This window comes from Triturus cristatus, chromosome 3_2, assembly GCF_964204655.1.
Source record: "Triturus cristatus chromosome 3_2, aTriCri1.1, whole genome shotgun sequence".
NCBI classification, from domain to species: domain Eukaryota; kingdom Metazoa; phylum Chordata; class Amphibia; order Caudata; family Salamandridae; genus Triturus; species Triturus cristatus.
In genome coordinates, this window is record NC_140584.1 from 510765076 (window position 1) to 510791847 (window position 26772).

Below are 26772 nucleotides of genomic sequence, written 5' to 3' on the forward strand. Positions count from 1 at the left end.
TAGTGAGAGAGAGTGAGGTAGATAGAGTGTGAGGTACAGAAAGAGTGAGTTAGTGAGTGAGAGGTATTTTCTGACGTAGTGAGATAGAAACAGTGAGTGATGTTGTGAGGTAGTGAGAGAGAAAGATTGAGGTAGTGAAAGAGAGAGTGAGGTAGTGAGGGATGTTGTGAGGTATTAAGGTAGAAACAGAGAGTGATGTAGTGAAGTAGTGAGATAGAGTGAGGTAGTGAAAGAGTGAGTGTAAGTGACTTAGTGTATTTGAGAGAGAGAGTGAGGTAGTGAGATAGAGAGAGTGAATTAGTGATTTAGAAAGAGAGAGTGAAGTTGTGAGGTAGTGAGAGAGTGATGTAGTGAAGTTTTGAGAGTGTGTTGTGATATAGTGAGGTAGTGAGAGTGAGATAGAAATAGATAGTGATGTAGTGATAGAGAGTGAGGTAGTGAGATAGAGAGAGAGTGTGTGGCTCATCGATTCCAATATAATATACTTTAATGAACTCGAGTGCAACTCGCCCCACCCCGACGCCATAACCACACTCTTAAACCATCTACCTTACCGAAGCACATGTATCACATTGATGCCTCAGCCTTTCTGCTCCAAGCTCGGCAGACGATCCCCTGCCCCCGCGTGTGCACCAATCACTCATTTCGCCCCCAACTAGCCTGCAGCTTCCATCCGTCGGACCCGGTCCCGTGCTCATTCTCTTGGCATAGAAGCGCAGCTCGTCGGCGCGAGCCTAGGTTGTCTGTATGCGCTCGTGCCGCACCAGCGCCGTCAGCAAGTTCCGCAGCAGGTCCAGGCGCAAGCGGGGCCCCTGCCCCATGCGGCGAGCTACGCGGCCATGAGAAATCCACAGAGCAGATGAGGAGCACACACGCTGCTGAACTTGGCTCCGGTGGGAGTATAACTTTTGCTTGTTTTCGTGTGCAGTGTTTGTGCAAGGTAAGTTTGCACATTCACGCTGGATGCGTGAGAAGCCACGGCTTCCTATCTCTGCAGTCTGGATGATGGTGTGTAGGAAACTGATCCAAGCGATAAGAAATCCGTCCATGGCCAAACTGATGCCCCGCCTCTTGCCCCCAGCCCCACGTATGTACCGCTTCCAGCCCCCACTGATGGGACCCCACTGATGGGGCCGGCCCCATACCCCACTAAGTCCCCGCTTCCAGCCGCAGAACACACTGCACCAAAATCAGCTTTCGGCCTTCTGCACCACCGATGTACCGCTTCTGGCCCCAAGACCCATTGTGCCCCAGTCTGCTTCCGGCCAAACGATTCACTGAGGTACCGCTTCCGGCCCAAGGTCCCGCTGAGTCGCAGCTTCCGGTCAATGATGCACTGATTCCGGCCATATACAGAGCCTCAATACATAAAAATACACTCACTCCCGACCACAAAGAAAGAACGTGACTATGGAACTGATGTAACAATAATAAAAACGACAATAGTAGCAACGAAAACAACAACGATAATAATATGAATCAGAGTATTTATAATAACAGCAGCAGTATCGGCGCGCACACGCAGACCTCCGCAAAGATTAGCGCGTATTTTACACCCGAGAGTTGGCAGTTCGCGGGCCGCAACACGTTTGCTTCTTCCGAAGACAATGTGTTTTTGTTGCAAAGCCGTTTGTTTACTATGATTCTGACACAAACATACCCCAGGCTCCTAAAACATTACACGTTTTTGCTACAATCCACTTTTGGGAGGGGTTTTCCACCTCAGCAGATTCGGCGTGAGGCGCGCGCTGCGTTCTTTTCCGATGTTGTTTAAGTTAATATCACTTTGTTTGTGGAAACATTCAAGCTTGAAGTGGTCGGCGATCAATTCTTGGCAGAAATACCAACACGCCTCAAAGCGGATCCCTCTGATGGTTTTGACCAAAATTGATAAATCGGTTGCACATGAACTAAATCCGAGGAGGATGCGTTCAATTTCACAGAAGAAAATTCATATTATAAATTGGGTCCGTGACGTCGGTTACGCGGTGCATTATTGCAAAACAGTTTCCTCAACAGATGGAAACGTTTTTAGAGTTGGGAAGAGTAACAAGCACACCGCTGCCTTTCTCCGAGGCGAAGCAGAAATGCCTCTGAGAAAGGCAGCGGCGGTTTCGGATTCGGGGGCGTGTTTCTTTTTCTCTCCTCTTGCCATTGGCTGGAGGAGAGAAAAACACTCCCAAAAAGGGCGTGGCTAAAAAGTGGTAAGAACCGCACGGAACACGCCCCCGAATCTGAAAAAGACGGAGCCTATTTGGAGGGACGGCTCTCTCCTCCAATGGCTTGCCTCCGTTTAGGAAGCCAGCCAATGGAGGAGAGCCAAAAAGAGAGGCGGGCTAAATAGCCACTCTAAGAAACATAAGATCTCCGGACTTCCGGTTCTGCCTTCGGCAGACCGGATGGTCCCTCGACCTAAAAATGAGGCACAGATTACGTCCTGTATATTACATGCCAAAATACATGGTTACCACCACGACATTACATCTGGGTAAAGACGTAGCGTAGCCATACTGACTTTCCGCAGTGCCTACAGTATTTTACAGCTTACACATCTCAACATTAAACCTCACAAAGAGAACAGTACCAAGGGCATAGGCCTATGTTTCCTCTCTCGATTCTCGAGCATGTTGCCAGACCTTGTTTTACTTTGATTACATGTTTTTGACTAATCCGTGTGCCTTGTTTGAGGCCCATTGGCATGTAATTGCATATTGGTTTCAATGTATGTATGATTGCCTTTGTGAACGTGCAATTTAGAGCATGGACATGTCTGCGTTTAATGCGTTTGAACGGGATTTGGGTGTTTTCCGCCTCGTTGTAAATTCACATTTTCTCAGCTGGGGGACTTCTCGGTGGTTGTACTCCTGGCCGTGCAACAGAGGTGTTAATCTCCAAACATGGCCTCAGGCTTGGTTTACTGATTACTGTAAGCATGTATTTCTCCATATGTACGCATTGTGATATCTGCAAACAAATGACGAATCTCGTTTTTGCTCCACGGTGAACTTGCTTTGTCACTGAGGCCTACTTTGCTCATTCAAGCCTTAAATGCCCGTGAATCTGGAGAATGTGTCCATCTGTAATGCAACAGGTGCTCATGTAAAGCGCTCTGATACCTTCGGGGCGAGTTCGCGCTATATCTAAAACTGTACATAAAAAAAGTATTTTACACCCACTGTGATCTACATGTGAACTTTTGGGCGAGTGTGCCATTGTATATTTTACAATAATTGCACAGGAAACTCCATGCCATGATAGCAACATAGCGGCCGCCTGAGGTTCTGGCGAGGCCTTGCAGCTCGTTCTTGGTGTGGTGAACACACAGCCCTCGGGGTTCTGTGTTCCCCGCTGCGATGCTGTGGGGAGAGGTGTGCACCCCCTAAGCCTAGTGTTTCTCTGGCTGGGCCACACTGCCTGCCGAAAGGCAGTAAAAACCCACGTCAGGCGAGTCCGGCTGACACGTGGAAGTTGGGCCCCAGTAGCTGTGAGACTGTGGGAGAGGGTATGTCAGGAAAACTCACTACCGGAGCAAGCGCACAAGAAGAGATGAGCTCAACCTGTTGTCACGGACCTTCTGCCTGGTTCACTGGGGGCATTTTAGAGGTCTTGTGCGTGGAGTGCAGACCTCCCATGCTTTGGGGACTCCCAGGGAGTGGCGCTTGAGAGAACGTTTGAGGCGCCTAGCAGGCCATTGACACTCGGACGATCGCTGAAGGGTGTGCGATCCATGCCTGCTCTCCACTGTCTGACTACAGTTAAATCCGGACCAGCCTCAATGAGGCTTCCTCACCGCATGGAAATGAGCATTGCCGCTCTCGCCCAGTGTTCTCCACCAACTATTTGGAGCTGCACCGGCAGCAATTATTTGTCTTCAGGGCTTTTCCTAAAAATCAACTAACTACTGCAAACTACAACACACATAGGGCCATAATATCAAGAACGGCGCAAATATTATCGCCGATTTAGCGTCAGGAAACTGCTGCTAAAGCGGCGATAAGGGGCTTGATAATATGCCCAAAGAATTCCAATAGAAGCCCATGTTTGATGTCCTTCACACCAGAACCTGGGCTTCTATTGGAATTCTCTAGGGCATATTATCAATCCCCTTATCGCCGCTTTAGTGGCAGTTTCCTGCCGCTAAAGCAGCGATAATGTTTGTGCCGTTCTTGATACTATGGCCTATCATTTTCCTGCCCACATGTGGGTGCCAAACTGGGGGAAATAGTGACCTCTAAGCATGCTATGAAAAGGCCTATCTATCGTCATCTTCCTTCGTCCCATAGCACAGCCTGCATATCCTACAGAGAGACGACGGGATAGGAATTATTTGTTTATTTATTTTTCCCTATTCCATTGTCTGTCGACTTCCCCAGCTCCCGCCCTGCCCCTGCCATGCCCCACCCTGCTTACTTGCATGGACCACCGCTGCTGCAAAGCTGTTTCCCGCCTCCGTCACTTATGGGGCTCTGGTATCTTGGGGGATGTGGGCGTACGATGCCGCTGGCCATCTTGATGCAGCTGCTGTATGAACTTGGCTGGAACTGGTGAGACCGGAGGCTGCTTGTGTGCCCCTGGTGTGGATTAAAGGGGGTGAGGCGGAACTGGGTAGCACACCCACCCACTACCATTGCAGAGCCACTTATTGCATGTTGGGCCTTAAGAAGAGGCAACCAGATTGTAATTGTCACTAATGTTTGGCACAGGATCCATAGGCCTTTGCTGTGGTGATCTGGTGCACCAGCCTGGCATGAGGGTGATTACGGAGCTGTGCGCCTCCACCTTTGACAACCCAGATATGCCCAGATTCATCACAGCTGCGAAAGCATCAGCCACCACCCCCCCACCCAGCACCCTACAATCCACGGGGGTCCACCATTCCCTGGCAATATGGGCAAGTCAGACAGCCCTCAGACCAAGTTTCAATTCGACCCACGTCGCTCCGTGCACGTACTTAATGGTGGAGCCGAACAACCTGTCACCGACGGCACCCCGTCGGAAATGCTTGCAGATGCATTAGATAGGAAAACATTGCTGATGGCAATACAGCAGAGTTTAACATCCATCGAAACCAAAATGGACACTATGTGTAGTAGAATGGATTCCATAATGCACAAGCTAGAGAAGCAAGACCGGCACCTCAAAGAATCAGAACAACATCTCTCCACAGTAGAAGACACAGTAACGTCACATGGCCACCAGCTATTTAACATGGTAAAAGCCATGAAACTCATCGCAGCAAAAAATGAGGACCTTGAGGTGAAATCTCGCTGCAACAATCTGCAAATTTTGGGAGCGCCAGAATCTAATAATATGCAAAAGACACACAATTGATGGACGTAATGCAGAACAAATCAAAACATTCACCCCCAGTCAAGATATCTGGGTGAAATCCATCATTCTTTTGCTCACCATGCCACCCCAGTTTAGACCTGGCCCTATGCAAATCAGTCTTGACCCTGTGTCTCGTGGGAACAGTCCAGCCCGAACTGCTAAGCCCGGTCATCCCTGGACCGGAAACAAGCCTCCTAGGACCGGTTTCGGGGGTTTCAGCCCTCTTCAGCCAGGATAGCTTGAATCCAGTGGCACAGTGAGACCGGGACCCACGTCTGGGCATACCCGGCGCACTTAGGGCGAGGAAGCAAAAGACACACAATTGATGGACGGAATGCAGAACAAATCAAAACATTCACCCCCAGTCAAGAGATCTGGGTTAAATCCATCATTCTTTTGCTCACCATGCAACCCAAGTTTAGACCTGGCCATATGCAAATCAGTCTTGACCCCGTGCCCCAGTCCAGCCGGAACTGCTAAGCCAGGTCCTCCCTGGACCGGAAACAAGCATCCTAGAACCGGTTTCGTCCAGATCTATTGACTGGGGGTGAATGTTTTGATTTGTTCTGCATTCCATCCATCAATTGTGTGTCTTTTGAGAATCTAATAATATGGGCAAAATGGAGGATTACATTGATCAATTCCTTACCACTCTATTTGGTGCAGACTCCTACTTTAAATTACTCATAGTCGAGCGCACCCACCATGCGCTGCTGGCCTGTCCACCCCCTGGAGCCCCTGTGAGACCAGATATGCCTGACTCCTCAGTTATAGAGACTGCAACACTGCCCTGCCCCTGTTGAGAGAAAAGCTCCACCTGCAATTTAACGGCAATGAGGTGACCTTCAACTTTGATTTCACCATCGCGGTCCAAGAGGTGAGGAGAAAATCCATACCCATCAAACAGAAACTGAGATAGGCCGTCATCTCCCACGTGATGCTCTATCCAGCTCACCTTTGTATTCCCTTCCAGGGCAAGGATCTTTTCTTTAGAAGCTGTCAACCGGTTGCTGAGTTCCTGCACAGACACTATCTGCACCTCTCCGACAAAGACGCTTGCCACCTCACCTAGGCCCTCATTGCCAACATCAGATGTGGGCTGTGACGGACATCTCTACCATGTTATCATTTTATTCAGTGGATGGTCGTGATCTACGTCCGCTATAGCTTTGTTAGCTCCTTTGGTATACACATGTGTCCCAATTCTTGCTTCTGTTCTTTCATATCCACGCATACTGAGCCAGGTGAGATGAAACTGGACCCCTTGGACACCCTTATATAGACGAGGACGGGGGGCGGAGCTTGCCGAGGATCATGGCGGACGCGTGAGCGAGGAGCTCCCAGCACCATCCCTCAAACGATCCTTCCAAATATCCTTAACAGCAGAGCAATTGGGCGAACTGACGAGGGGATCTCTTCTCGCACCTGACTGCCTCGCCAGGGAGCTCCGGCGGAGTTCGATGGCGCCGGGAGGCGTCGGTTCAGAGAGCGGCGCTTCGACTGGCGAGCTGGGCCTTCATCCCCGGCCTGTCTGGAGGTCCTCCCCGGCGAGCGTCGCTCGACGTGCGGTTGCCTGCGGGGGGACGAACCCGGCCGGCTGGGATCATCGACCGCAGGGCGAGGAACCGGAGGAGCTGGGGTGCGGACGGCACCGGAGGAGTCACAGGAGGTGCGTGCATCCACGGAGGGTGGGGGCTGAGCGGCACGGGGTTTCCCCCCCCCTCCCCGGCTGGGTCGCGCCTCGGCCTACCAAGCAGTGGCGATCCAGCGCGAACGGAGCCCCTGCGTTTCTGGGCCAATCAGCGACCCCGCCCGGCAGCCACACGCGGGAAGGGGGCCACTATTGCTTCGCTGGGATCGGGCGGCGGAGTGGCCGCTGGAAGACGGCGGACGGAGGAGCCCCCCCCCCCTGCTGCATCAGTGACTCGGCACGGGCCCAGTTCCCTGCCCTTCGATCCTGCTGCGGGCCCCCCCCCTGACCCTTTGGGAGGAAGACTTGGCTGGCGCACCCTCTCACGCTACACCCGCTTCGGGGTGAGGCCGGCTCCGGCTACCAGGAGGCAGGGCTGTGTACTGCGGCGGACATTTGGCGGGCCGGCCCCGGCGCCCTAGCTGCGGCCCTGCTGTGAGCCCCGGGGGGTCCGGTGGGGCATTGGTGTGACCCGGGGTGCGCTCCTGACACCTGTCCTGCGTGTGGGGGGCCTATCGCTGGCCGTGAACAGTTGTCGCCCTTGGGGCGCCTGCCCGGAGCCAGACAGCGGCAAACGACGTGGAGGAGCGGGGGGAGCCTTGCTGTGGCAGAGATTGCTGCCCCTCGAGGGAGGCGGCCGGGAGGTACCCCCTCGACATAGGGCTGGGGCAGAGAGCTGGGACCGGACACGTGAATTGGAACCGGGGGTCCTGGTCCTCTTGCAGTCCGGCTGCATTGGAAAGCCCCGCGGTTTGCGCCTCGGTGGGGAGCAACGGTGTCCCCCCCGGCCAGCCTCGTTGGGGTCGCCCATCGTGAGGGCTCCCGGACGGACACCAGGATCAGCCGCGGAGCGGTGGGACGCTCGGGGGCGCAGACCCTCGGAAGCAAATGGGCAAAGGCGACAAGACCCAGCCCAAGCTTTCCTTCGACCCCCGCAGGATGAAAGGGCCCGATATCGCGGCTCCGGCGACGCCGCCCAGTGGAGCTGCCCCGGAGAGCACTATGTGCGCAGACATTAAAGAAATGTTGGCGACAATGGAAAAGGGGTTGCAGGGCAGCCTGGCAGCGATAGGCACCAAGATTGATGCGCTCTCCTATCGCATGGACCGCATGTCGGAGCGGGTGGACAAGAATGCGGAGCGGCTGGACGAGTCCGAGAAAAGAATAACGCAGGTGGAGGAGGCGCAGACGGAATGGGTCTCAGACCGCAAGCAATTCAGTAAGCTGCTCCAGGTCATCCAGGACAAGTCGGAGGACTTAGAGGCCCGCTCGAGGAGGTCTAATATCCACATCACGGGTGTGGCTGAGTCGACGCACACGGGGCGGATGGAACCCTTCGTGGAAAAACTGCTCCACACCCTGCTGGGAAAGGACGTGTTCTCTCCCATGTTCGTCGTGGAGAGGGCCCATCGTTTGCTGGGCCCTCGTCCCAGGCCGGGCGCCCCTGCGAGACCCATCATAGCAAAGCTGCTGAACTATGGAGACAGAGACACCGCCCTGCGGGTAGCAAGAGAAAAAGGGAAGTTGCAATTCGAAGGCATGGATATCTCCATCTACCCAGACTTCACGGCGAAGGTCCAGGAGGAACGGAGGCAGTTCGCCCCCTATAAGAAACAACTACGCAAACTGGGTTTGGACTATGCTATGCTGTACCCGGCGAGGCTTCGGATCAACAGGCAGGGTCATTCGCACTTCTTCACGGACCCGAGAGAACTGCAACGATCCTTGAAGGAATGGTCTAAGGGTCAACGGAGTGGCCCGCGGGACCGCGTGGACAATTGCACTGAGGCCTCCAGTCTGGAGGAGCAGGACTAGACGCCCTGCGGCGGCCTTCTTCTGTGGGCTACCGCTCGGCGCAGGCCTGCGGACTCTACCCAGGGGCATTCGATGCCCTGAGAGTGGCTCGTCTCCTGGACCTGTGTAGTGGTGGAGGAAGAGGCGACTGCCCTTGAAGACACCGCGGCCGATGCTGGGTGAGATCTTTCTGATTTGTGGAGGGTGACTAAACACTATGACACTGGACCTGGGGGGGCTCGGGGAGGGGGGTTAACTTGCATTTGCCGACTGCTGACAGCGCTACCCTCAGGGGCTTAATAGTTGCGGGGTTCCCACTAGGGTGATCCCATGCCTTTGCTGTGATAGTCTGTTTCCGAACCTGCCGGATGCTGAACTAGATGTTTATACATGGGCTCCCTTGGACGGCCTCGCTAGATGGAGCACTATGCCCCTGAGAGGATTGCGGAGGAGTCCCCTAGAACTATTGGACGAGGGACAACACCAGCTCGAGCTGTACTGATAAGTGAGGGTAACGGTGCGGGGGGCACGCCTATACAGTGGTTTGCCGAAAGGTTGGGGCGTTCGATGCCCGGTGGCCGCTGCCCCAGCGCTGTTTAGCTCAGGTAGCCCCCTTGGGGAAGATATTATATGTTTGTTGTGATCAGGGGAGGGGGGTTGGGACGGGGTCCTGTCTGGCCAGGTTGGGGGCGGTCGGCTGTGGGAGGGGGGTTGGGCAGTTAGGGGGTTGTTTTGGGGTTGGGGATTGGGAAACGCACGGTATGCTGAGTGAAGAGTCTTCTGCCTTGTTCTTGCACGCCCGAAGTATGCTGTCCGGCGATGTCTGATGGGCGGAGCCCCCCGCTGGGTCTCCCCCTGCGGAATCTATGTGTGACTGCAGAGATGCCTGAGCATAGAGTGATGAACGGTGACAGCGGCGAGGTGACCCTTAGAGCGCTGACATGGAATGTGAGAGGATTGAATGACTTCCGCAAACTGCGGAAAGTACTGAATTATCTCCATAGGCACCACATCGACTTGGCGCTAATACAAGAGTCTCACCTCCCACTTACCAGTAAACTGTTATCCTATAAGGGGCTGACGGGTAACAGTTTGGCGGCAGGCTTTACCTCGCACTCTAGAGGGGTGGTCACATGGGTAAACCCACGATCAAAATTGACGCTAAAGAAGCTGGCCGCCGACCCGGACGGGCGCTACTTGATCGCACGGTGTGCCGGCAAAGGTCACGACCTAATCGTGGTCAATGTTTATGGTCCCAACTATGATACCCCAGAGTTCTACGCCGCGCTTGCCGCACAGTGCAGGCACTACGTGCACGCCCGCCCTTGGATCGCTCCTCGGGGCGGCGGCCGCCTTTTGCATGCAGGCGGAATTGACCAGACTTGACATGGTTGATATCTGGCGGCACAGAAGCCCTGGAAGGGCGGGATATACGCATTACTCTGCATATCACGATGTGCATACCAGAATCGACTATTGGCTGGCATCCCGGACGCTTTTGGCGGTTGTCAGGGGGTGCGAGGTCTTACCACGTACTCTATCGGACCACTCCCCCCTTCTCATGGTCCTGGCTGCCCCAGTCAAACGAATACCGCCGTTCACGTGGCGGATGCCGCCCTACTCTCTGTTGGACGAGGCGTATCGGGGGGAATTGGCGGATGATATAGACGCTTTCTTCGCGACTAATCTGGGGTTTGTTCAGAGTTTTCAAACGGTATGGGACTCGTTTAAGGCCTATATTCGCGACGTGGCCATGGCTAAGCACTCCGGTGTTCTTAAATCCATACGGCAGCGCCTTGGGGCCCTGGAGACACAACTAGCACAGTTGGAGGAGCGCCATGGGAGGTCCATGGACCCCGAAGTGGCGGCCCAGATTCAGAGACTGGTATCAGAATACAACAGCGAAGCGGACAGGGAAGTGCAGCACATGGGCAAGTACGCCACGGCTCGTACCTACGGGGAGAGCGAACGTCCGGGCTCCCTACTAGCGGGGATACTCCGTAACACTAGGCAGCCCCTGGTCATTGACGAACTGGTGACTGCATCCGGGAAGGTAATTACCGATGAGACAGGGATTGTAGAAGAATTCCGGGACTATTATGCTGGACTTTATACATCAAAGTCCTCCCAAATGGAAGAGGAAATAGATGACTATCTCAGTTATATAAAAATGCCCTTCCTGTCTAATTCTCAAAGGGATTTCCTGGCGCTGCCTGTACAAAAGGATGAGATCTTGGAGGCCCTGGGGGGAATGAGGGCGGGCACTGCCCCGGGTTCGGATAGGCTGACGGTGGCTTTTTACAAGGCCTTCCAGGATAAACTTCTCCCGCACCTCATGGCCCTTTTCGATGATATATGCCAGGAGGGTAGCATGCCTGACTCGATGCGAGAGGCGCTGCTAGTCACCATTTTGAAGCCTGGGAGACCCTCGAACCTGTGCGGCTCATACAGGCCGCTTTCCCTGATAAATTTGGACGCCAAGCTGTATGCAAAGGTCCTTGCTACGCGCCTGGCGCTGCTGGTGCCAGAGCTCGTGGCCCCGGAACAGGCGGGGTTCATTCCGTCCAGGAACCTTACATATAACATTCGTACAGTCCTTGGGGCCATGCAGCATGTGCATCCGGGGGGTAAGGCCTTGGCTATCTTCCTCGACATGGAGAAGGCGTTCGACTCCGTGGAATGGCCCTTCATGGTGAGAGTCTTGAGGAAACTTGGGCTGGGAGAGCCTTTCCTGCAGATGGTGGGCGCACTATATTTTCGACCTACTGCCAGGTTGCGCATAGGTGACCGAGTCACGGACGCCTTCGAGGTATCCAGGGGTACCCGGCAGGGATGCCCCCTTTCCCCCCTCTTATATGCTTTGGTGGCGGAACCGCTGGCGTGCGCAATAAGAGAGTATCACCAATTTTAAGGGTATTAACTTTCCCTCCTACAGGATCTGCATTTCCACCTACGCAGATGATACGCTGCTATACGTCCGCAACCCGGAGGAGAATCTCACTTCCGTATTGAGAGAGGTGGTCCGGTTTGGGGCTCTCTCGTGCCTCAAGGTGAACTGGACCAAGTCGCTGGCATTTCCGCTGACTCCGGTCACAGTGCCGTTCCCTAAGGAATACCCCCTACAGTGGACGACAGACTCCATCCGATACTTGGGGATCCGGCTTCACAAGGATCCGGAGGTCCTGCTCCGGGAAAACTACGGGGTGGCCTACTCCAACCTTGTCGATGATGTGGAGGTGTGGATTAAACTCCCCCTGTCGCTGATGGGCAGAGTGGCCATCATGAAAATGGTGGTCCTGCCGAGATTTTTGTTCCTCTTCAATAACATCCCTATCGTGCTCTCTAGGGCCTTCTTTGCGCAGTTGACTCAGACCCTAGTTCGGCTGGTCTTGGGCGGTAAGCAACCTAGAGTGCAGTGGAAGGTGTTGACGCTCCCCTACGAGCTGGGAGGGCTTGGGGCCCCTGACCTGGAAAGGTATTATAGGATAGCGCAGGCGGCCCACCTGCATACATGGGTGCACGCCAACTCAGATATACCACACGTGCTGATGGAGCGGCTGTTCGCAGACCCGCTTCCCCTCCCGGCGACTGTCTTCCAGCCGGTGGATCGCAGGGTGGGAACGTTGGATGCTCTTAAGGCCACGAACCACGCGTGGCACGCGCTACGGAGGGCGCAGGATTGTGACTTACTGTATTCCCCACTGATGCGAGTGGAGTGGGCGATCTGGCTGCCCCCACTGCGGGAAGCAGGGGTGAGGCAGGCGTTAGGCGCCTTGGGCATCGTCAAACTGGCAGACCTGTTCCAGGACGGGGTGGTTAGGACGTGGGAGCAGATTGGCTCGACTCGACCTGAGGCTACTCCGCTCCAGCGCTTCCAATTTCACAGGATTCGTAGTGCACTGTCGGCCCTGTTGGGGCCGGGCATGGAAGAACCCCCGGAAATCCCGGAACTTACCTATGTCATCAAAACAGAGGCGCCGGCCAAACTGGTTTCGACTCTCAAAAAACTCGGGGATAAACACCGGGCGCCCAAGTGCTCAGCGGCGCGGCGAGGGTGGCAGGCCGACCTCCAAATGGAAATAACGGACGAGATGTGGAAATACTGCTGCTCTAGCACCAAGAAGGTGTCTTTAAACGGTAGGCACAGACTGATACACTTTAAGTACCTACAGCGGGTCTATTACACCCCAGAGAGACTGCATAGGTACGGGCTTCGCCCAGCAGCAGAGTGCGAGCGCTGCCATTTCCCAGTAGCAGATTTCATACATATGGCCTGGCACTGCCCGGGTATAGCCCGGTTCTGGACGGCGGTGATTCTGGAACTGAGCCAGATACTGGAAACAGACATACAACCTAACCCAGCGCTGGCGTTGCTGGGATATTCCAGGCCTCTCCCGCTGGCGCTGAGACGCCTGACGGACATGGCGCTGTTAATGGCTCGGCGCGTTGTAGCGGCATGCTGGATGAGGGGGCCGCTTCCCACTAAGAAACGATGGGCCAGGGACATGCTGTACTGCTGCACACACGCGGAGACATATAGCGAATTGTTACCCCCGAAAAGCCGCCCCAAGAACTTTTGGGGGCTGTATAGAACATACCTGGCCGCTGGGGCCGCCGAGACGGCGGGTCAGGGAGAGACGCAGGGCGATGTATCCAATGCACACAGTGAGTCGGAGGGAGGTGTGATACAGGATCGCACTCTTGTGGACGCATGACTGGATGGTAGGTTGGCGTGACTGTCTGGAGGTGCGCCTGTGGGTTGAGGGGGTAGCGGGGCATCACCCGGAGGAGTTTGGCATGCTTTAGGTGGGGTCGTGCGGAAGACGGAAGAATGCTGCAGGGTTGTCAGCGATCTGAGTGTGGAGGGACGCAACACCCGCACACTGCTAGATGCAGGGACGGCGGATAAGGCTGAACGCAGATGCGAGAGGGAGGAGACGACGTGCGTGTGGTGGGTGGGATGGGTGGGGGGGCATTGGGATACGGTTTAAGGAAACTCAGGGACTGGTTCAGGATAGCAGGGGAAGGCGGAAACCGGTAGGATTGCCTTACATACATGTTGGACTGTAGCGGGGTCTGGGGGCTGGTGCAGCCACTGGTGTCAGTAGTAAAGGGGACGGGATTACCACGTGTGTAGCTTCTCCTGAAACGCCGCCGGTCCTCCGGGATGTTGGCTAAATGGCCGTGTAAGCGACAACTGAACCCCCCCCCCTGCTGATCAGGGGGGTTAACGCATGGCTACGTGACTTTATGGCGCTCTAACCTGTCTGTTTACCATTTGTCAATAAAGGTTTTTGAAAACTAAAAAAAAAAAAAAAATATATATATATACACGAGGATGACCCCGCCTGGCCCTCTGGACTGCCTTTACAGGTTACCCCTGGTTTAGACTGTTGATATTGAGTTTGTAAAATTGTTCTTGTTTCTCTTTTTCTCTCTTTGCCGTTGAAGGCTCTTCTGCTATAATCTTCTCAGGCTGACGTCTATTGCTCTTTCTTTCTTCATTATATTCTTCTTCTTTATTTTCACTCTTGCTCTTCTACTTTATCTCTTTACTCTAAACTACATATACGTGATAGCCCTCCCAGAGCTCAGATATGGTTGCTTTCACACCTATAACTTCTAGTGGGTTTGATGGGGAGAGATATGTATCACTGGCAGGTTTGGGCTGCCAGTTTGGAAGGAAGGGGGAAATGGGATTGTTTGATATGTTCTGTTGTGCTCACTGTAACATGATTTGTTACTGCATGGCTCTCATCCTGCACTCTCTTTCTATTCAACTTGCAGCATTGATCCACTCCCTAATAACCCGCTTAAACATGACCACTAGGACTGCCACACAGATAACTTCCTCCCACACAACATATAATTGTCTCACATGGAATACCAGAGGTCTTGGCAACCTGCGAAAGCGAAGACATATCTTATCATATTTGGACCTAAGTGGCATTCACATAGCTCTATTGCAAGAAACCCATCTGCTCGAATCTTCCACTGTGGCTTTCGCTGCCTGATCGGCTTCCCATTGGCAATCCTCCACCTACTCGTCATATGCGAAAGGTACTGTTACACTCATTCGCAAAGGGGTACCCTATGTTCTACGGTGATCACTAAACGATACTCGAGGCCATTACTTTATTGTGTGGGGTAGACTAAATTTTTATGCTACTGTACTAGTGAATTGCTATGGCCCCAACACAGATGACCCCACGTTCTTTGATTGTTTTTGGGGACTGTTAGACCTGGCTTTTACAGCAGGTTTATCCTCGGAGTTTTTGCATTGTGGCTTTCTGTGTTTTTTTGTTGGTTTTATGACTTTGGGCACTTCACTGCTGCTGATCAGTGCTAAAGTGCATATGCTCTCCCTGTAAATCGTATGTATGGATTGGTGTTTCCATGATTGGCTGATTTGATTTACTAGTCAGTCCCTAGTACAGTGCACTGTGTGTGCCCAGGGCTTGTAAATCAAGTTCTGCTAGTGGGCCTGTAGCACTAATTGTGCCACCCACATAAGCAGCCTGTAAATGTAACTCAGACCTGCCATTGCAGTGCCTTTGTGCAGTCTAATACTGCCATGTCGACCTGGCAAGTACACCCACTTGCCAGGCCCTAACCTTCCCTTTTCTTACATGTAAGACATTCCTAAGGTAGGCCCATGGTACCCCTGTGGGCAGGGTGCAGTGTATGTGAAAGGTAGGACATGCCCTGATGTGTGTGGCATGTCCTGATAGTGAAATATGCCAATTTCGTTTCTCACTATGGAAAGACTATCTGTCCCAAAGAATAGAATGGGGAGTTTACTTATAGTATTTTATAAGTGTAACTGCCCATGGGAACAAGATGGGTAAATAGAGTTTGTATGCCTGAACTCAGAATATCAAAATGCATCTTTTAGTAAAGATAATTTTTATATTGTGGGTTTGAAAATACCACTTTTAGAAAGTGGGTATTTTCTTGCTTAGCCATCCTGTGTGCCTCTGCTAGGATGTGTATTGGCTGTCTGGCTTTGGAGTGACAGGGGCTGGGGATGTGCAGTTTTCTCCAGAGAGTCTGGATGAGTCAGCGCTAGGCTGAATAGGCCTGGTCTGCATTTGGAGTGGTGGGAGGAGTAGCACCTGCACCTGAAAACGGCTGTGTCTGCCTTCCACAATGATGGTTCTGCCCCCCTGTCGTGTGTCTGGAGCTGGGGCTCACACTGGAGTTTGTTGTGCACTTGCAAAGTGCTCCCCAGAATGGTTTGGACCAGAAGAGAAAAAAGAGATTTACTGCATAAAAAGAGGGGCCCAGACCCCAGACTTTTAGATTACTTCTGGGAAATCAAGAGGAACCTTTACCAAGGAGAAGAGCTGGAGAAACTGAGGAGGAATACTGCCCCTGTGCTATTTGGTGTCTGGGGATGGCCTGCAGTGGCTACTTTCTGTCGAGGAAAGGAAAAAGGACTTTGCTGTTTGCTGTGTCCCCTGCTTGAGGACGATATCCAAGGGCTTGAAACTGAGCTTGCCTCCTGTTCCAAAGTTTCAGGGACACAAAGACTTCACAGATCACTTCTGGGAATCAAGAGAAACCTTTGCCAAGGAGAAGAGCTGGAGAAACTGAGTATGAATACTGCCCATGTGCTGCTAGCTGTCTGGGGTTTGCCTGCAGTGGCTACTTTCTGCCAAGGAAAGGGAAAAGGACTTTGCTGTTTGCTGTGTTCCCTGCTTCAGGAAGATCTCCAAGGGCTTGAAGAAGAGCTTGACTCCTGTTCTGAAGTCTCAGGGACACAAATACTTCACCACCAGCTCCCCTGAACTTCCTTGCTGTGAGTTCTTACCTGCCAAGAGGTGCCTGCTGTTGTTTTGGACCTTTCGAGGCTGTTTGCCGCTGGGGGCTGGAAAAGTAACACAACTTTGATAAGCGTGACGCATCCGCTCCTGTTTCTGACGCATCGCTGAAGAAATCGTCGAAACACCTGCCCGCGGCTTGAGAAATCGCCGCACGCCGCATCAAGTGCACCGTTCTCCAAAGTCCGAGATTACCGCACTGATTCTGACGCAAGCTCTGCTGTGTGGCTGCAAGAACCCAGGCATCGTCCTGGATCATCGCACTGCCTTGAGGCGCCAAGACTGTTGCATCATTGGGGGACGCAGTAAGAAACCGATGCATCACCTCTCCACGCAGTAAGCAACCGAAGCATTACCTCCTCTCTGGTAAGGAACCAACGCATCATCTCCCCTTCGAAGCAGTAAAGAACCTACGCATTACCTCCCCCGGAGCAAGGAACAGACGCATCACCTTCCCTGAGTGTAAGGAACCACCGCATCACCTTCCCTGCGACCCTTTTTGTTTGTGTGCGTGACGCATCAATAGTACTTAGTGTGAAAAGTGTCTCATCTGCAATTGGCTTTGAACTGAACTATTTCTACTATTTGAAAGTCATATTTTTATTAATGTATTGTGGATTTTTGTCAATTTGGTCTTGTTTGGTTGAGATAAAGATTACTTATTTTTCTAAACTGATGTGGTGTCCATTTGTAGTGTTTTCACTGTATTGTTGTATGTGTTCACAAATGCTTTACACACTGCCTCTGAGATAAGCCTGTCTGATCGTGCCAAGCTACCAAGGGTTTGAGCAGGGGTTATATTAGAAGTATATCCCCCTACCCTGACTAGAAGCAAGGGTCCATATTTGGACAAAGGTACCTACCTCTGCCAACTAGGGAACCCCATTTCTAACAGGGACAAATTACAACATGTTTTCCCTGTCTTTTTGCTTTGTGACCTCCCAGTTTTGACTCTGTTTATGCTGGTTTATTGTCTCTGCGCACTTTCTCACTGCTGTTCTGTGTTAAGGTGCAAGTGCGCCTGTTGTAAATAGTTATTATGGATTGGTGTTTTTATGATTGGCATATTTGATTTACTGGTAAGGCTCTAGTAAAGTTCACTGGGTATGCCAGGGCCTGTAAATCAAATACTACTAGTGGGCCTGAAGCACTGATTGTGCCACCCACATGAGTAGTCCTGAAAAGGTATCTCAGACCTGCCACTGCGGAATCTGCGCGCAGTTTGTAACTTCTATGTCGACCTGACAAGTTCACCCACTTGCCAGGCCCTAACCTTCCCTTTTCTTACATATAAGCCACCCCTAAGGTAGGCCCAAGGTACCCCTGTGGGCAGGGTGCTCTGTATGTTAAACATAGGACACGTACTGGTGTGTGTAACATGTCCTGGTGGTGAATTACAGTGTATTTCATTTTTCACCACTGCAAGGCTACCTGCCCCATACGAAAGAATGGGTTTTTACTTATAACATCTTATAACCATAACTTCCCATTGGGACAATAGAGGGAAATGGAGTTTGATAAGCCTGGACTCAGAATGTAAAAATGCATCTTTTAGTAAAGATGATTTTCATGTTCTGTGTTTGAAAATGCCACTTTAAGAAAGTAGATATTTTCTTGCTTAGCCATACCGTGTGCCTTTGCTGGGTTTGTGGATTGACTGTCTGGTTTTGGAGTCACAGGGGCTGGGGATGTGCATTTTCTTCAGACAGCCACTGAGGGGGTGTCAAGGTGTGTCCTGCCTTTCCTGGATGAGTCAAGGGTGGTCTGAATAGATCTGGGCTGCATTTAGAGTAGTGGGAGGAGATTTCCTTGCACCTGAAGGGGCCTGGTCTGCCTTGAACACTGTTGTCTTCGCTTCCTGCCAGGAAGCTGGGCCAGAGAGAACAGAACTGGTTTGGACTAAGCACAGACACTCTCTGCCGGAGAGAATAAAGGGATTTTGAGTATAAATATTGGGGCCCAGACCCCAGAATTCTAGAACAGTTTTGGAACCAAGAAGACTGCAAAGAAGAAGAGCTGGTGTTGTAACCAAATTTTAGTCCCAAGGGCCACACTTACCGGTGGCCCGCAATGTAAGTCAAATAATGAGCAGTTGGCAACGTAGAAGGTTCAAGCGTTTATTGGCCAGACAGAAAACTCTACATAGAGGAGCCTCATCGATCCTCACCCATGAGGTGCGCCGAGGAAGACTGCTGGCTCCTTGACAAACTCACACTTTTATACATTATCAGCGCAACATACAAAGCCTTACAAGTGGAAAAGTACCAGCCCGTCCAGGCGCTCCTAATGAGCTCATCCTATATCTAGTTTCAGCGATACAAAAAAAGGTTACTATCTTTAAGAATAGAATGTCGGCCGGGTGACTCCCTTCTCGTCCCAGGTTCAGAAGGAATTTTGCTTGGTACTCCCTTTTAGCAGATGTGACCTTGCTTCTCGGTCGTAAATACAATTCAGCCTGTCTTCTACACTGGTGTGTGCTAAATAGAGAAAATATGGGCTCAGGGGACCACGTGATCGTAGTTCCTACACGAAGAGAGAGTTAAGGGCCAAGATGGCCGCAGTCCTGCTTTCGGCCCTTTCCGTCGTACCAAATTATAATGACGAAGAGGGGCCTTATTACGGGACTAAATCAAATAAGCTAACTTTAGTTACGCTATGCTAATCATATATATTAATTTGAACCCTTCAGAACGGCCCTTTTAGCATAGTGTAGCTAAAAAAAACCTGACTACTCCTCAAAAATGCCCTCATCTATTTGCATAATATCATGGATTTCTTTCTGGATCATCTGGGCATTAGTTTGAGCATGGGTCGGTGGAGACTTAGGTATTGCAGAGCGAAATTGGGTGGCACAATAAGAACAACAAGCAGGACCGCACTGGATACAAATACAGCAGGAAAAAAAGAAACCCACTATGCCCAATAGGACCATGAATAGTTTCCACCCCCAAGTGGTCAGGAGGTCCCAGAACCAGGTGGACAGGGACCAGGTACCGGTCTCCGTATGAATCTCTGATGCCAGTCGTTGGAGTTTCTGAATGGCTAAATGAACCGAAGGGGCGGAGTCAGGTATATATACACAACAGGAGCTCCCGATTACCCGGCATGCTCCTCCGCGATCGGCCAATATAACATCTAGAACAAGACGATTTTGAAGAGTCACAAGCCGGGTCGCCTGAAGCTCAACAGTGATATTAGTCAATATCCCGGCAGTGGTATTGACCACTCCTTCCACCACCCTGGACAGCCTCCTAATTTCCTTACTAGTTAGGATAGGGCCCCATATAGGTAGGACCCCTTTCATAATATCTACAAAGTGTTGGGCAGGGGTATCCGTTTGATCAGTGACATCATTATCAGTGGACGTGGATAACAGACTTCTTTTGTTCAGTGAATGGGATTTGTGATAATCCGATGGGGCAATATAAACAGGAGGATAGAGGAAGGATAGATAACACCTGCCGGACCATCCCCTGGGAAGCTAGGTGTAAGCATTTTTCCCACATACGAAATATATGTTCGGAGGAGTCAATATTGGCGGACTACTAAAAGTCCGTAATCGAAAAGTGTAATTGCATCTGCTAAATCCCACGAACAAATGGCCGGCACCCTGGATACAAAAGGAGGATGACGTATTCAATACAGGGACTGGTATAATCTTGTCCTCTGAGACATTGCGTTCCTGGAAATATCTGAAGTATTCGGTAAAATTGAAGGATACAAAATCTAATATCTCATCCCTTAGCCAAGTATCATTCTCATGGTCCATGTACACATTCATGCAGGCTGTTGGATCTAAAGTGCCATCAGTACCTTCTGCATTTGGAGTGAACCCCTGATGCCTCTCTATGTAGGCCAATATTAAGTCATAATCCTTCTCTGAGAACCTGTGTGCGTCTACAGTATAATGCTCATATATCATAGACAACAGTCTAAACCAAGCTTCACAGCTCCCTAAATGTGACAAAGGCATTGAAATAAACAAATCATGCTTATGCATTACTGAAGGGAGGAGGCCACATACCCAGCAATCCGGAACATTCGTAGAACTGTGGGTTTGATGCAACATCTCTATGAAGGCATTATGTACATAAGTCTGGCGATGTCTCTCTTTATGAGGGGCCAAAGTCTGAAAATGGTGTTCCCTAGGAGTGGGGGTAGATAACACTAGGGTATGGACTGGGTGGCGGAATTCTAGATAAATGAACAATCCTAAACATAATAGAAATGACACACACAGCTATTATAGAAATAAACACAATTTTAGCACGCAAACTCCATGTTGAAAACATTGGTAAATATGGGTATCTAGGGCGAGGGATTATGGGACGTTCTTCTTCAGGGACAAAATGAGCAATGGGATACATTCTCACTAAAAGTCCAGACCTAAGCTCGGGAAATAAAAAGGGGTTTACAAGCAGTCCAATCTGCCGGAGGGTGCTTCTTGCCTGTGTCCGTGTTAGAGCCTCACAGGCAGACTCTTAGTGTTTCAAAAAAAAATCAAGGGTGCAAAAACTTCTCGCGTGGGAGCTGCACTTGACGCAACTCTGGCCGAAGAGGAAGGTCACCTGGGCCCCTTTTACCAATCAGTGTCTCTACCTTCTTTCTGAACAGGGCTATCACTCAAAGTTCCAAGCCCTCCACGAGTTCAGTCCAGTGTTTATATGATCCCCAGGTTCCTTAGCTCAGACTTCACCTTTCATTCTAGGCCGGACCGGGGATCTCATTCCGTTTGCGGGGCCGCAGGTGGTATCGAGTGTGACCAGGTGTCTCAGGATTCACAAACAAGATGGGCACAGTGGGATCAGATAAGGAACAAGGCGTGCGGCCCTCCTGGTCACGCGTTTGGTCCCCAGGCAGGGCCTTATCTGCCACAGCTGACTCCGAACTTATGGCCCTCTCCCCCTGCCCTTCCGCTTCTCCGTGGGCTTCGGGAGAGGGTGATTCTTCGGTGTCGTGCTCACCTCTGTGTCGTACGTTTTCCTCCTGGTCCTGATAATCCTCGGGCAAGGGAAGCGGGACACGCTTCAAATGGGAAACATGAATCCAATGCTGTTTCCCTTCGACCTTTACCGCCGTCCTTGTGGCCAGAAGCACTTGATGTGGCCGGGTCCAGCGGGGGTCCAAGCTCGACTTCCGCTGATAGTTCCGAATTAGGACCCACTGGCCTGGCTCAATGCTGTGTCCGGGGCCCTCCGGCAGAGGCTGCAGTACTGCTTAAATCTGTTGGTGGATAGAACGGAGATCTTTAGTTAACGCATAAAGGTAGTCGGCTAACATAGGATACTCAATATCCCTGAATGACTTGGGCCGGGGCACCCCCCATACATTGGCAGGTCTCCCAAAAACCACCTCATAAATGGAAATCCCACTCCGAGAATGAGGGGTTGTTCTTACAGACAACAGGGCCAATGGTAGAAGATCGAGCCATTTCAAGCCGGTCGTGTCCTGTAGTTTAGCTAATTTTAACTTCAGGATCCCATTATATTTTTCAACTAGGCCTGCCGATTGAGGGTGCCGCGCGGCGTGAAACTTCTGACGTATGGACAAACCCTTACATACATGTTGGACTAGATTAGCATTAAAGTGTGTCCCATTATCACTCCAGATTACTCGTGGTAACCCATATCGGGGAAAGAACTCTTTTATTAAGGCTCTCGCAGTTGCTATAGCTGTGTTTTCTCTAGTGGGGTACGCTTCTACCCATTTACTGAAGGTACAGACCACCACCAGAACGTATTTGAGGTTGTTAACCCGTTTCAGCTGTATATAGTCCATTTGGAGTACCTCGAAAGGCAAGGTGGGTGGGGCAAAACTACCTGACAGAACAGGAGTACCACCCCCCGGGTTATGTTGAAGGCAAACCATACAATGTTGGACCAAATTCTTGGCCGTTTTGTGGATATTGGTGTTGTACCATACAGGGTCCAATATCGCGCAAATGCCTCAAACCCCTACGTGGGCGGGACCATGTGCCATGGCTACCACCGCATTCACAAATGCATTCGGTAGTAGCCATCTGCATTTCTCTGACAGGTCCGTCACACACCCATTCTCGTCTAACCGCCCCACCTGCTCCTGCCAATACTTCAGTTCCTCTGGGGTGACCTCCTGCTGCAATTCTTTCACACTATCTACAGTGTTTCGAAAAATGTCTGCTTCTACCATCCTTCTGCACTGGCTAACCACAAACATGGAGGGGGTGTCGGACTGGGCAGTTTCTTTAGCAATCCTATCTGCAAAAGCATTTCCCCTCCCAACATCATCAGTTACAGCCTTATGGGCACTACATTTTACAATAGCAAGGGCTTCTGGCAAAGTTAATGCGGTCAGCAGTCGCTCGACCAATTGTCCATTCTTTATCTTTTCACCATGAGATGTAAGAAACCCTCGTTCTGCACACAACCTCCCAAAACTATGGGCTACACCGAAAGCGTATTGGCTATCGGTGTAGACGTTCAGCCTCAATCCCTCACCCAATTCACACGCCCTCAGTTGTGCAATTAATTCAGCCGCTTGGGCTGAATGATATGGTTCTTTGGCCGTCTCGACCACGGTCTGCAAGGTGGTAATTGCATAAGCCGCAACCGTAGTACCGTTGGGCAATCTAAAACATGAGCCGTCAACATACAATTCCCCTTGGGGTTCAGCTAAAGGGGTGTCTGTTAGATCTATCCGGCCCTTTGTTTCTTCTTCAGTCCGAAATATGCAATCATGTACATCCTGGCCACTTTCTCCTGAGGGGAGGGGTAGCAACGTGGCAGGATTCAAAGTGACGCATCTCTTGATCGTTATGTGAGGTGCAAACAGGGTCAATTCGTACCCCGTAAGACGCGCACTGGTTAAGTGCTGCGTCTGTGTCCTGTTTAACAATACGTCTACAGCGTGTGGTACCATCACTGTGAGATTCGTATTTAGGACCAGCCCTTCCGATTGCCTGATCACCACCGCTACAGCGGCCGTGGCTCTCAGGCAGCTGGGAAGCGCTCTGGCGACATTGTCCAAAACCGCCGAAAAATATGCACAGGGTCTTTGCTTACCTCCAAAGTCCTGTGTTAACACTGAAAGCGAACAACCGTCCACCTCATGCACGTAGAGCACAAAAGGCTTCCGGTAGTCTGGGGTGCCAAGCACAGGAGCAGAACATAAAGCAGCCTTCAAACAAATAAAAGCCATTTGACACTCATCAGTCCAGGGTAGAGGTTCATGCACATCTTTGGTGATTAGATACAAGAAAGGTTTAGTGATAAGAGAGTAGTTAGGGATCCATTGGCGACAGTAAGAGGTTATACCAAGCAAAGCACGGACATCACGTTGCGTGCGAGGAACAGACATGTTAGTAATGGATGCAATACGCTCCGAGGTCAATCGCCTTCCCTCCTTCGACAGGAGATGACCAAGGTAGGTCACCTCCGGTCGACAATATTGGAATTTTGACAGTGACACCTTGTTACTATTTCTCGCCAGATGCTGTAGCAAATCCACTGTTGCCGTCCGGCAGCCCTCCTCAGTATCAGAGGCCACCAGGAGATCATCAACATACTGGAGTAATACATTACCTGGCGGCAAGCTCAATGTGTCTAGTATCTTTTTCAGTGCCTGACTATAAATACTGGGCCTTTCCGTATACCCCTGGGGGGCGCGACAGAATCTGAAGCTACGGCCCCCTAATGAGAAGCCGAAAAGATAGCGGCTATCTGGATGTATAGGGATACTAAAGAAAGCATTCTTCAAATCTATTACTGAGAAAAATTGTGCGGTTGGAGGAATCATCGTCAAGATGGAATTAATATCAGGTACCACAGGGTACTGGGGTACCACGATCTTATTGCTCTCTCGTAGGTCAATCACAAATCGATAGGTATCAGCATAATCAGGAGTTTGTTGTACCGGGGCTCGTTTAAGAATCGGAAGAATAGGGCTATTACACGTATTGGAGGCCGTTTCTTCCACTACTCCGGTTTTAATCAAATCATGAATGATAGCCATTAGAGCTCGTTCCCCAGCAGGGGCAATTTTATACTGGGGAATTTTCGGCAACTGGGCATTCTGTTTTAAGGTAATCGATACTGGGGGAATTTGCAAATGGCCCACATCGGTGTCTCCAGTCGCCCAGAGGGTTTTCGGGATGCACGCCAGTTCTGGTGGTAAAGAATCTGTTTTAGATAAGCATTGCGCGGAGAGGGGTGAAGGGTCTTTTATGGTCAAGTAAACCCCGTCCGGGGAACAATAGATGCGAGCATGCAATCTTTTCAATATGTCCATGCCTAGAAGGTTCTCTCCACACTGGGAGGTCAAAAGGAAAGGTGAGTCTATTGATACCTGCCCCAGGGTAAGGGGAAGCGGTTGCGAGATGGGGCTTACCACCGGAGTTCCAGAAAACCCCACGGACACATTATTCTGGCCAGACAGAGCAGCCCCCGGGACTAGGGCACGTGAAACAGAACTGTTCATTGCCCCTGTGTCAACTAGGAACTTACCTGATGCGTTCAACAATCGCGCATGGACATAAGGTCCAGCTTGATCAATTGGAATCGACACCTGCCCCTCACTCTGTCTTTGGCTGTCCTATGCTTGAGTAACCTGATCGCTCGCCTGTCATGTAATCGTCATTGTAATACTGCTTCCCCTGACTGTGGTCAAAACAATTCTGACCAGTCTCACCTTGAGCCGTATGCCCTTGTCTCGTAGATCCCCCTCGCTGTCCACCAGTCCGCCCCCTTCCTCGACCTCTCGGAACACTGTTTTGTTCATATAATAACGGACACTGGGCTCGCCAATGCCCCTACTGTTTGCAGAAGGCACATTGATTTATGCCCAAGTCCGTCCGTCCCATCGTCTGTGCTGGACCCGCCCCTCTTGGAGCGAAAGTCTGCGATCCTCGTCCTCTCCCTCGTCCCCTTTCTACTTGCTGTAACAATACTCGAGTCTTCAGGTCCTTTGACTTCTTTTCTGTCCTATCCTTGCTTTCATTCTCACGATGTTCATAATATTGAGCCATACTCAATATTGTTGAAGGGGTAGTAGTTGTCCAGGTGCTTTCAGCAGCCTGCAATCGAGCCGACACCTCCGGCAACAGATTGGTCACGAATCGATTCACGAACAGCCGTACCCCTCCTTCAGTGGCCAGGTCCTGTCCTCTGAAATCAATAAAAACCCCTTCAAATCTCGTAAAGAAATCTGACACACTCTCATCTTTCTTCTGCTTGCAGGCTGTCAACTTATCCCAATCCACCTTCCGGGGAGGGATCAGTGAATGCATATAAGTTATTATCCTGTCAGGAAGGGCCAATATTTCCGCCCGGGGCTTATTCCCTGGTTTACGATCTCCATCCCACTCCCGTAGCTGCTCCCAAGTTCCCCCAAATTCAGTTGCATGGTCCTGATCATGGACCTGGCACCAAATATCCACCGGTACTAATAAGGCAAAGAATAGTTCAATGTCTGCCAACGTCATTATAGCGGAGGAGGCCGCTTCAGTAAGTTCTTTGTAGTACGCGGTAGGGTTCTTCCTAGGATCCGGCAACTGGCTTTTGAGCGATAATACCTCACTTCGTTTCCAGGGGGTATACACCCATTGTTCCTGGAAACGCGCCTCCACTCTGGGACGAGTAACTGCCCCCGAGGGCATCGATTACTTCCGTGACTTCCGGATGGTAGATGGGGTGTACTTCCCGCATAGGGTACTGGGATAGCCCCGTAGGATTAGTCGACTGCAGACGGGTTCTATATGCCACCAAGGTCTGAACATTCCCATACACTTCTTCTGGGGTAAGGTGAGACCTATGGGCTTGTGTAACGATATCATATAATATGGCCGGGGCCCTTCCCTCAGTATGTACCTGTTCCCATAATGATATAAGGCGGTTCGCCATCTGTTCTAATGCATGCTGTTGCATTACCGGCTCATAGTCTCTCATGGTGTTCCAAATATCGGACAATAAATAAATTGGCTGCCGCATCCATTGGGATGCCTGTACAGCAATAGTTTCTTTCTCCTCTGTTCCCAGGGCCGAACGGGTAAACAACCGTTTACCCTCAGCCACATGAACCGGACGTGTCAGAGTGGCCACAGCAGCTGCTGGTGTAGTACTCGCGGAGGAGGAGGTCAGGACAGAAGGGGAAGTCATTGAC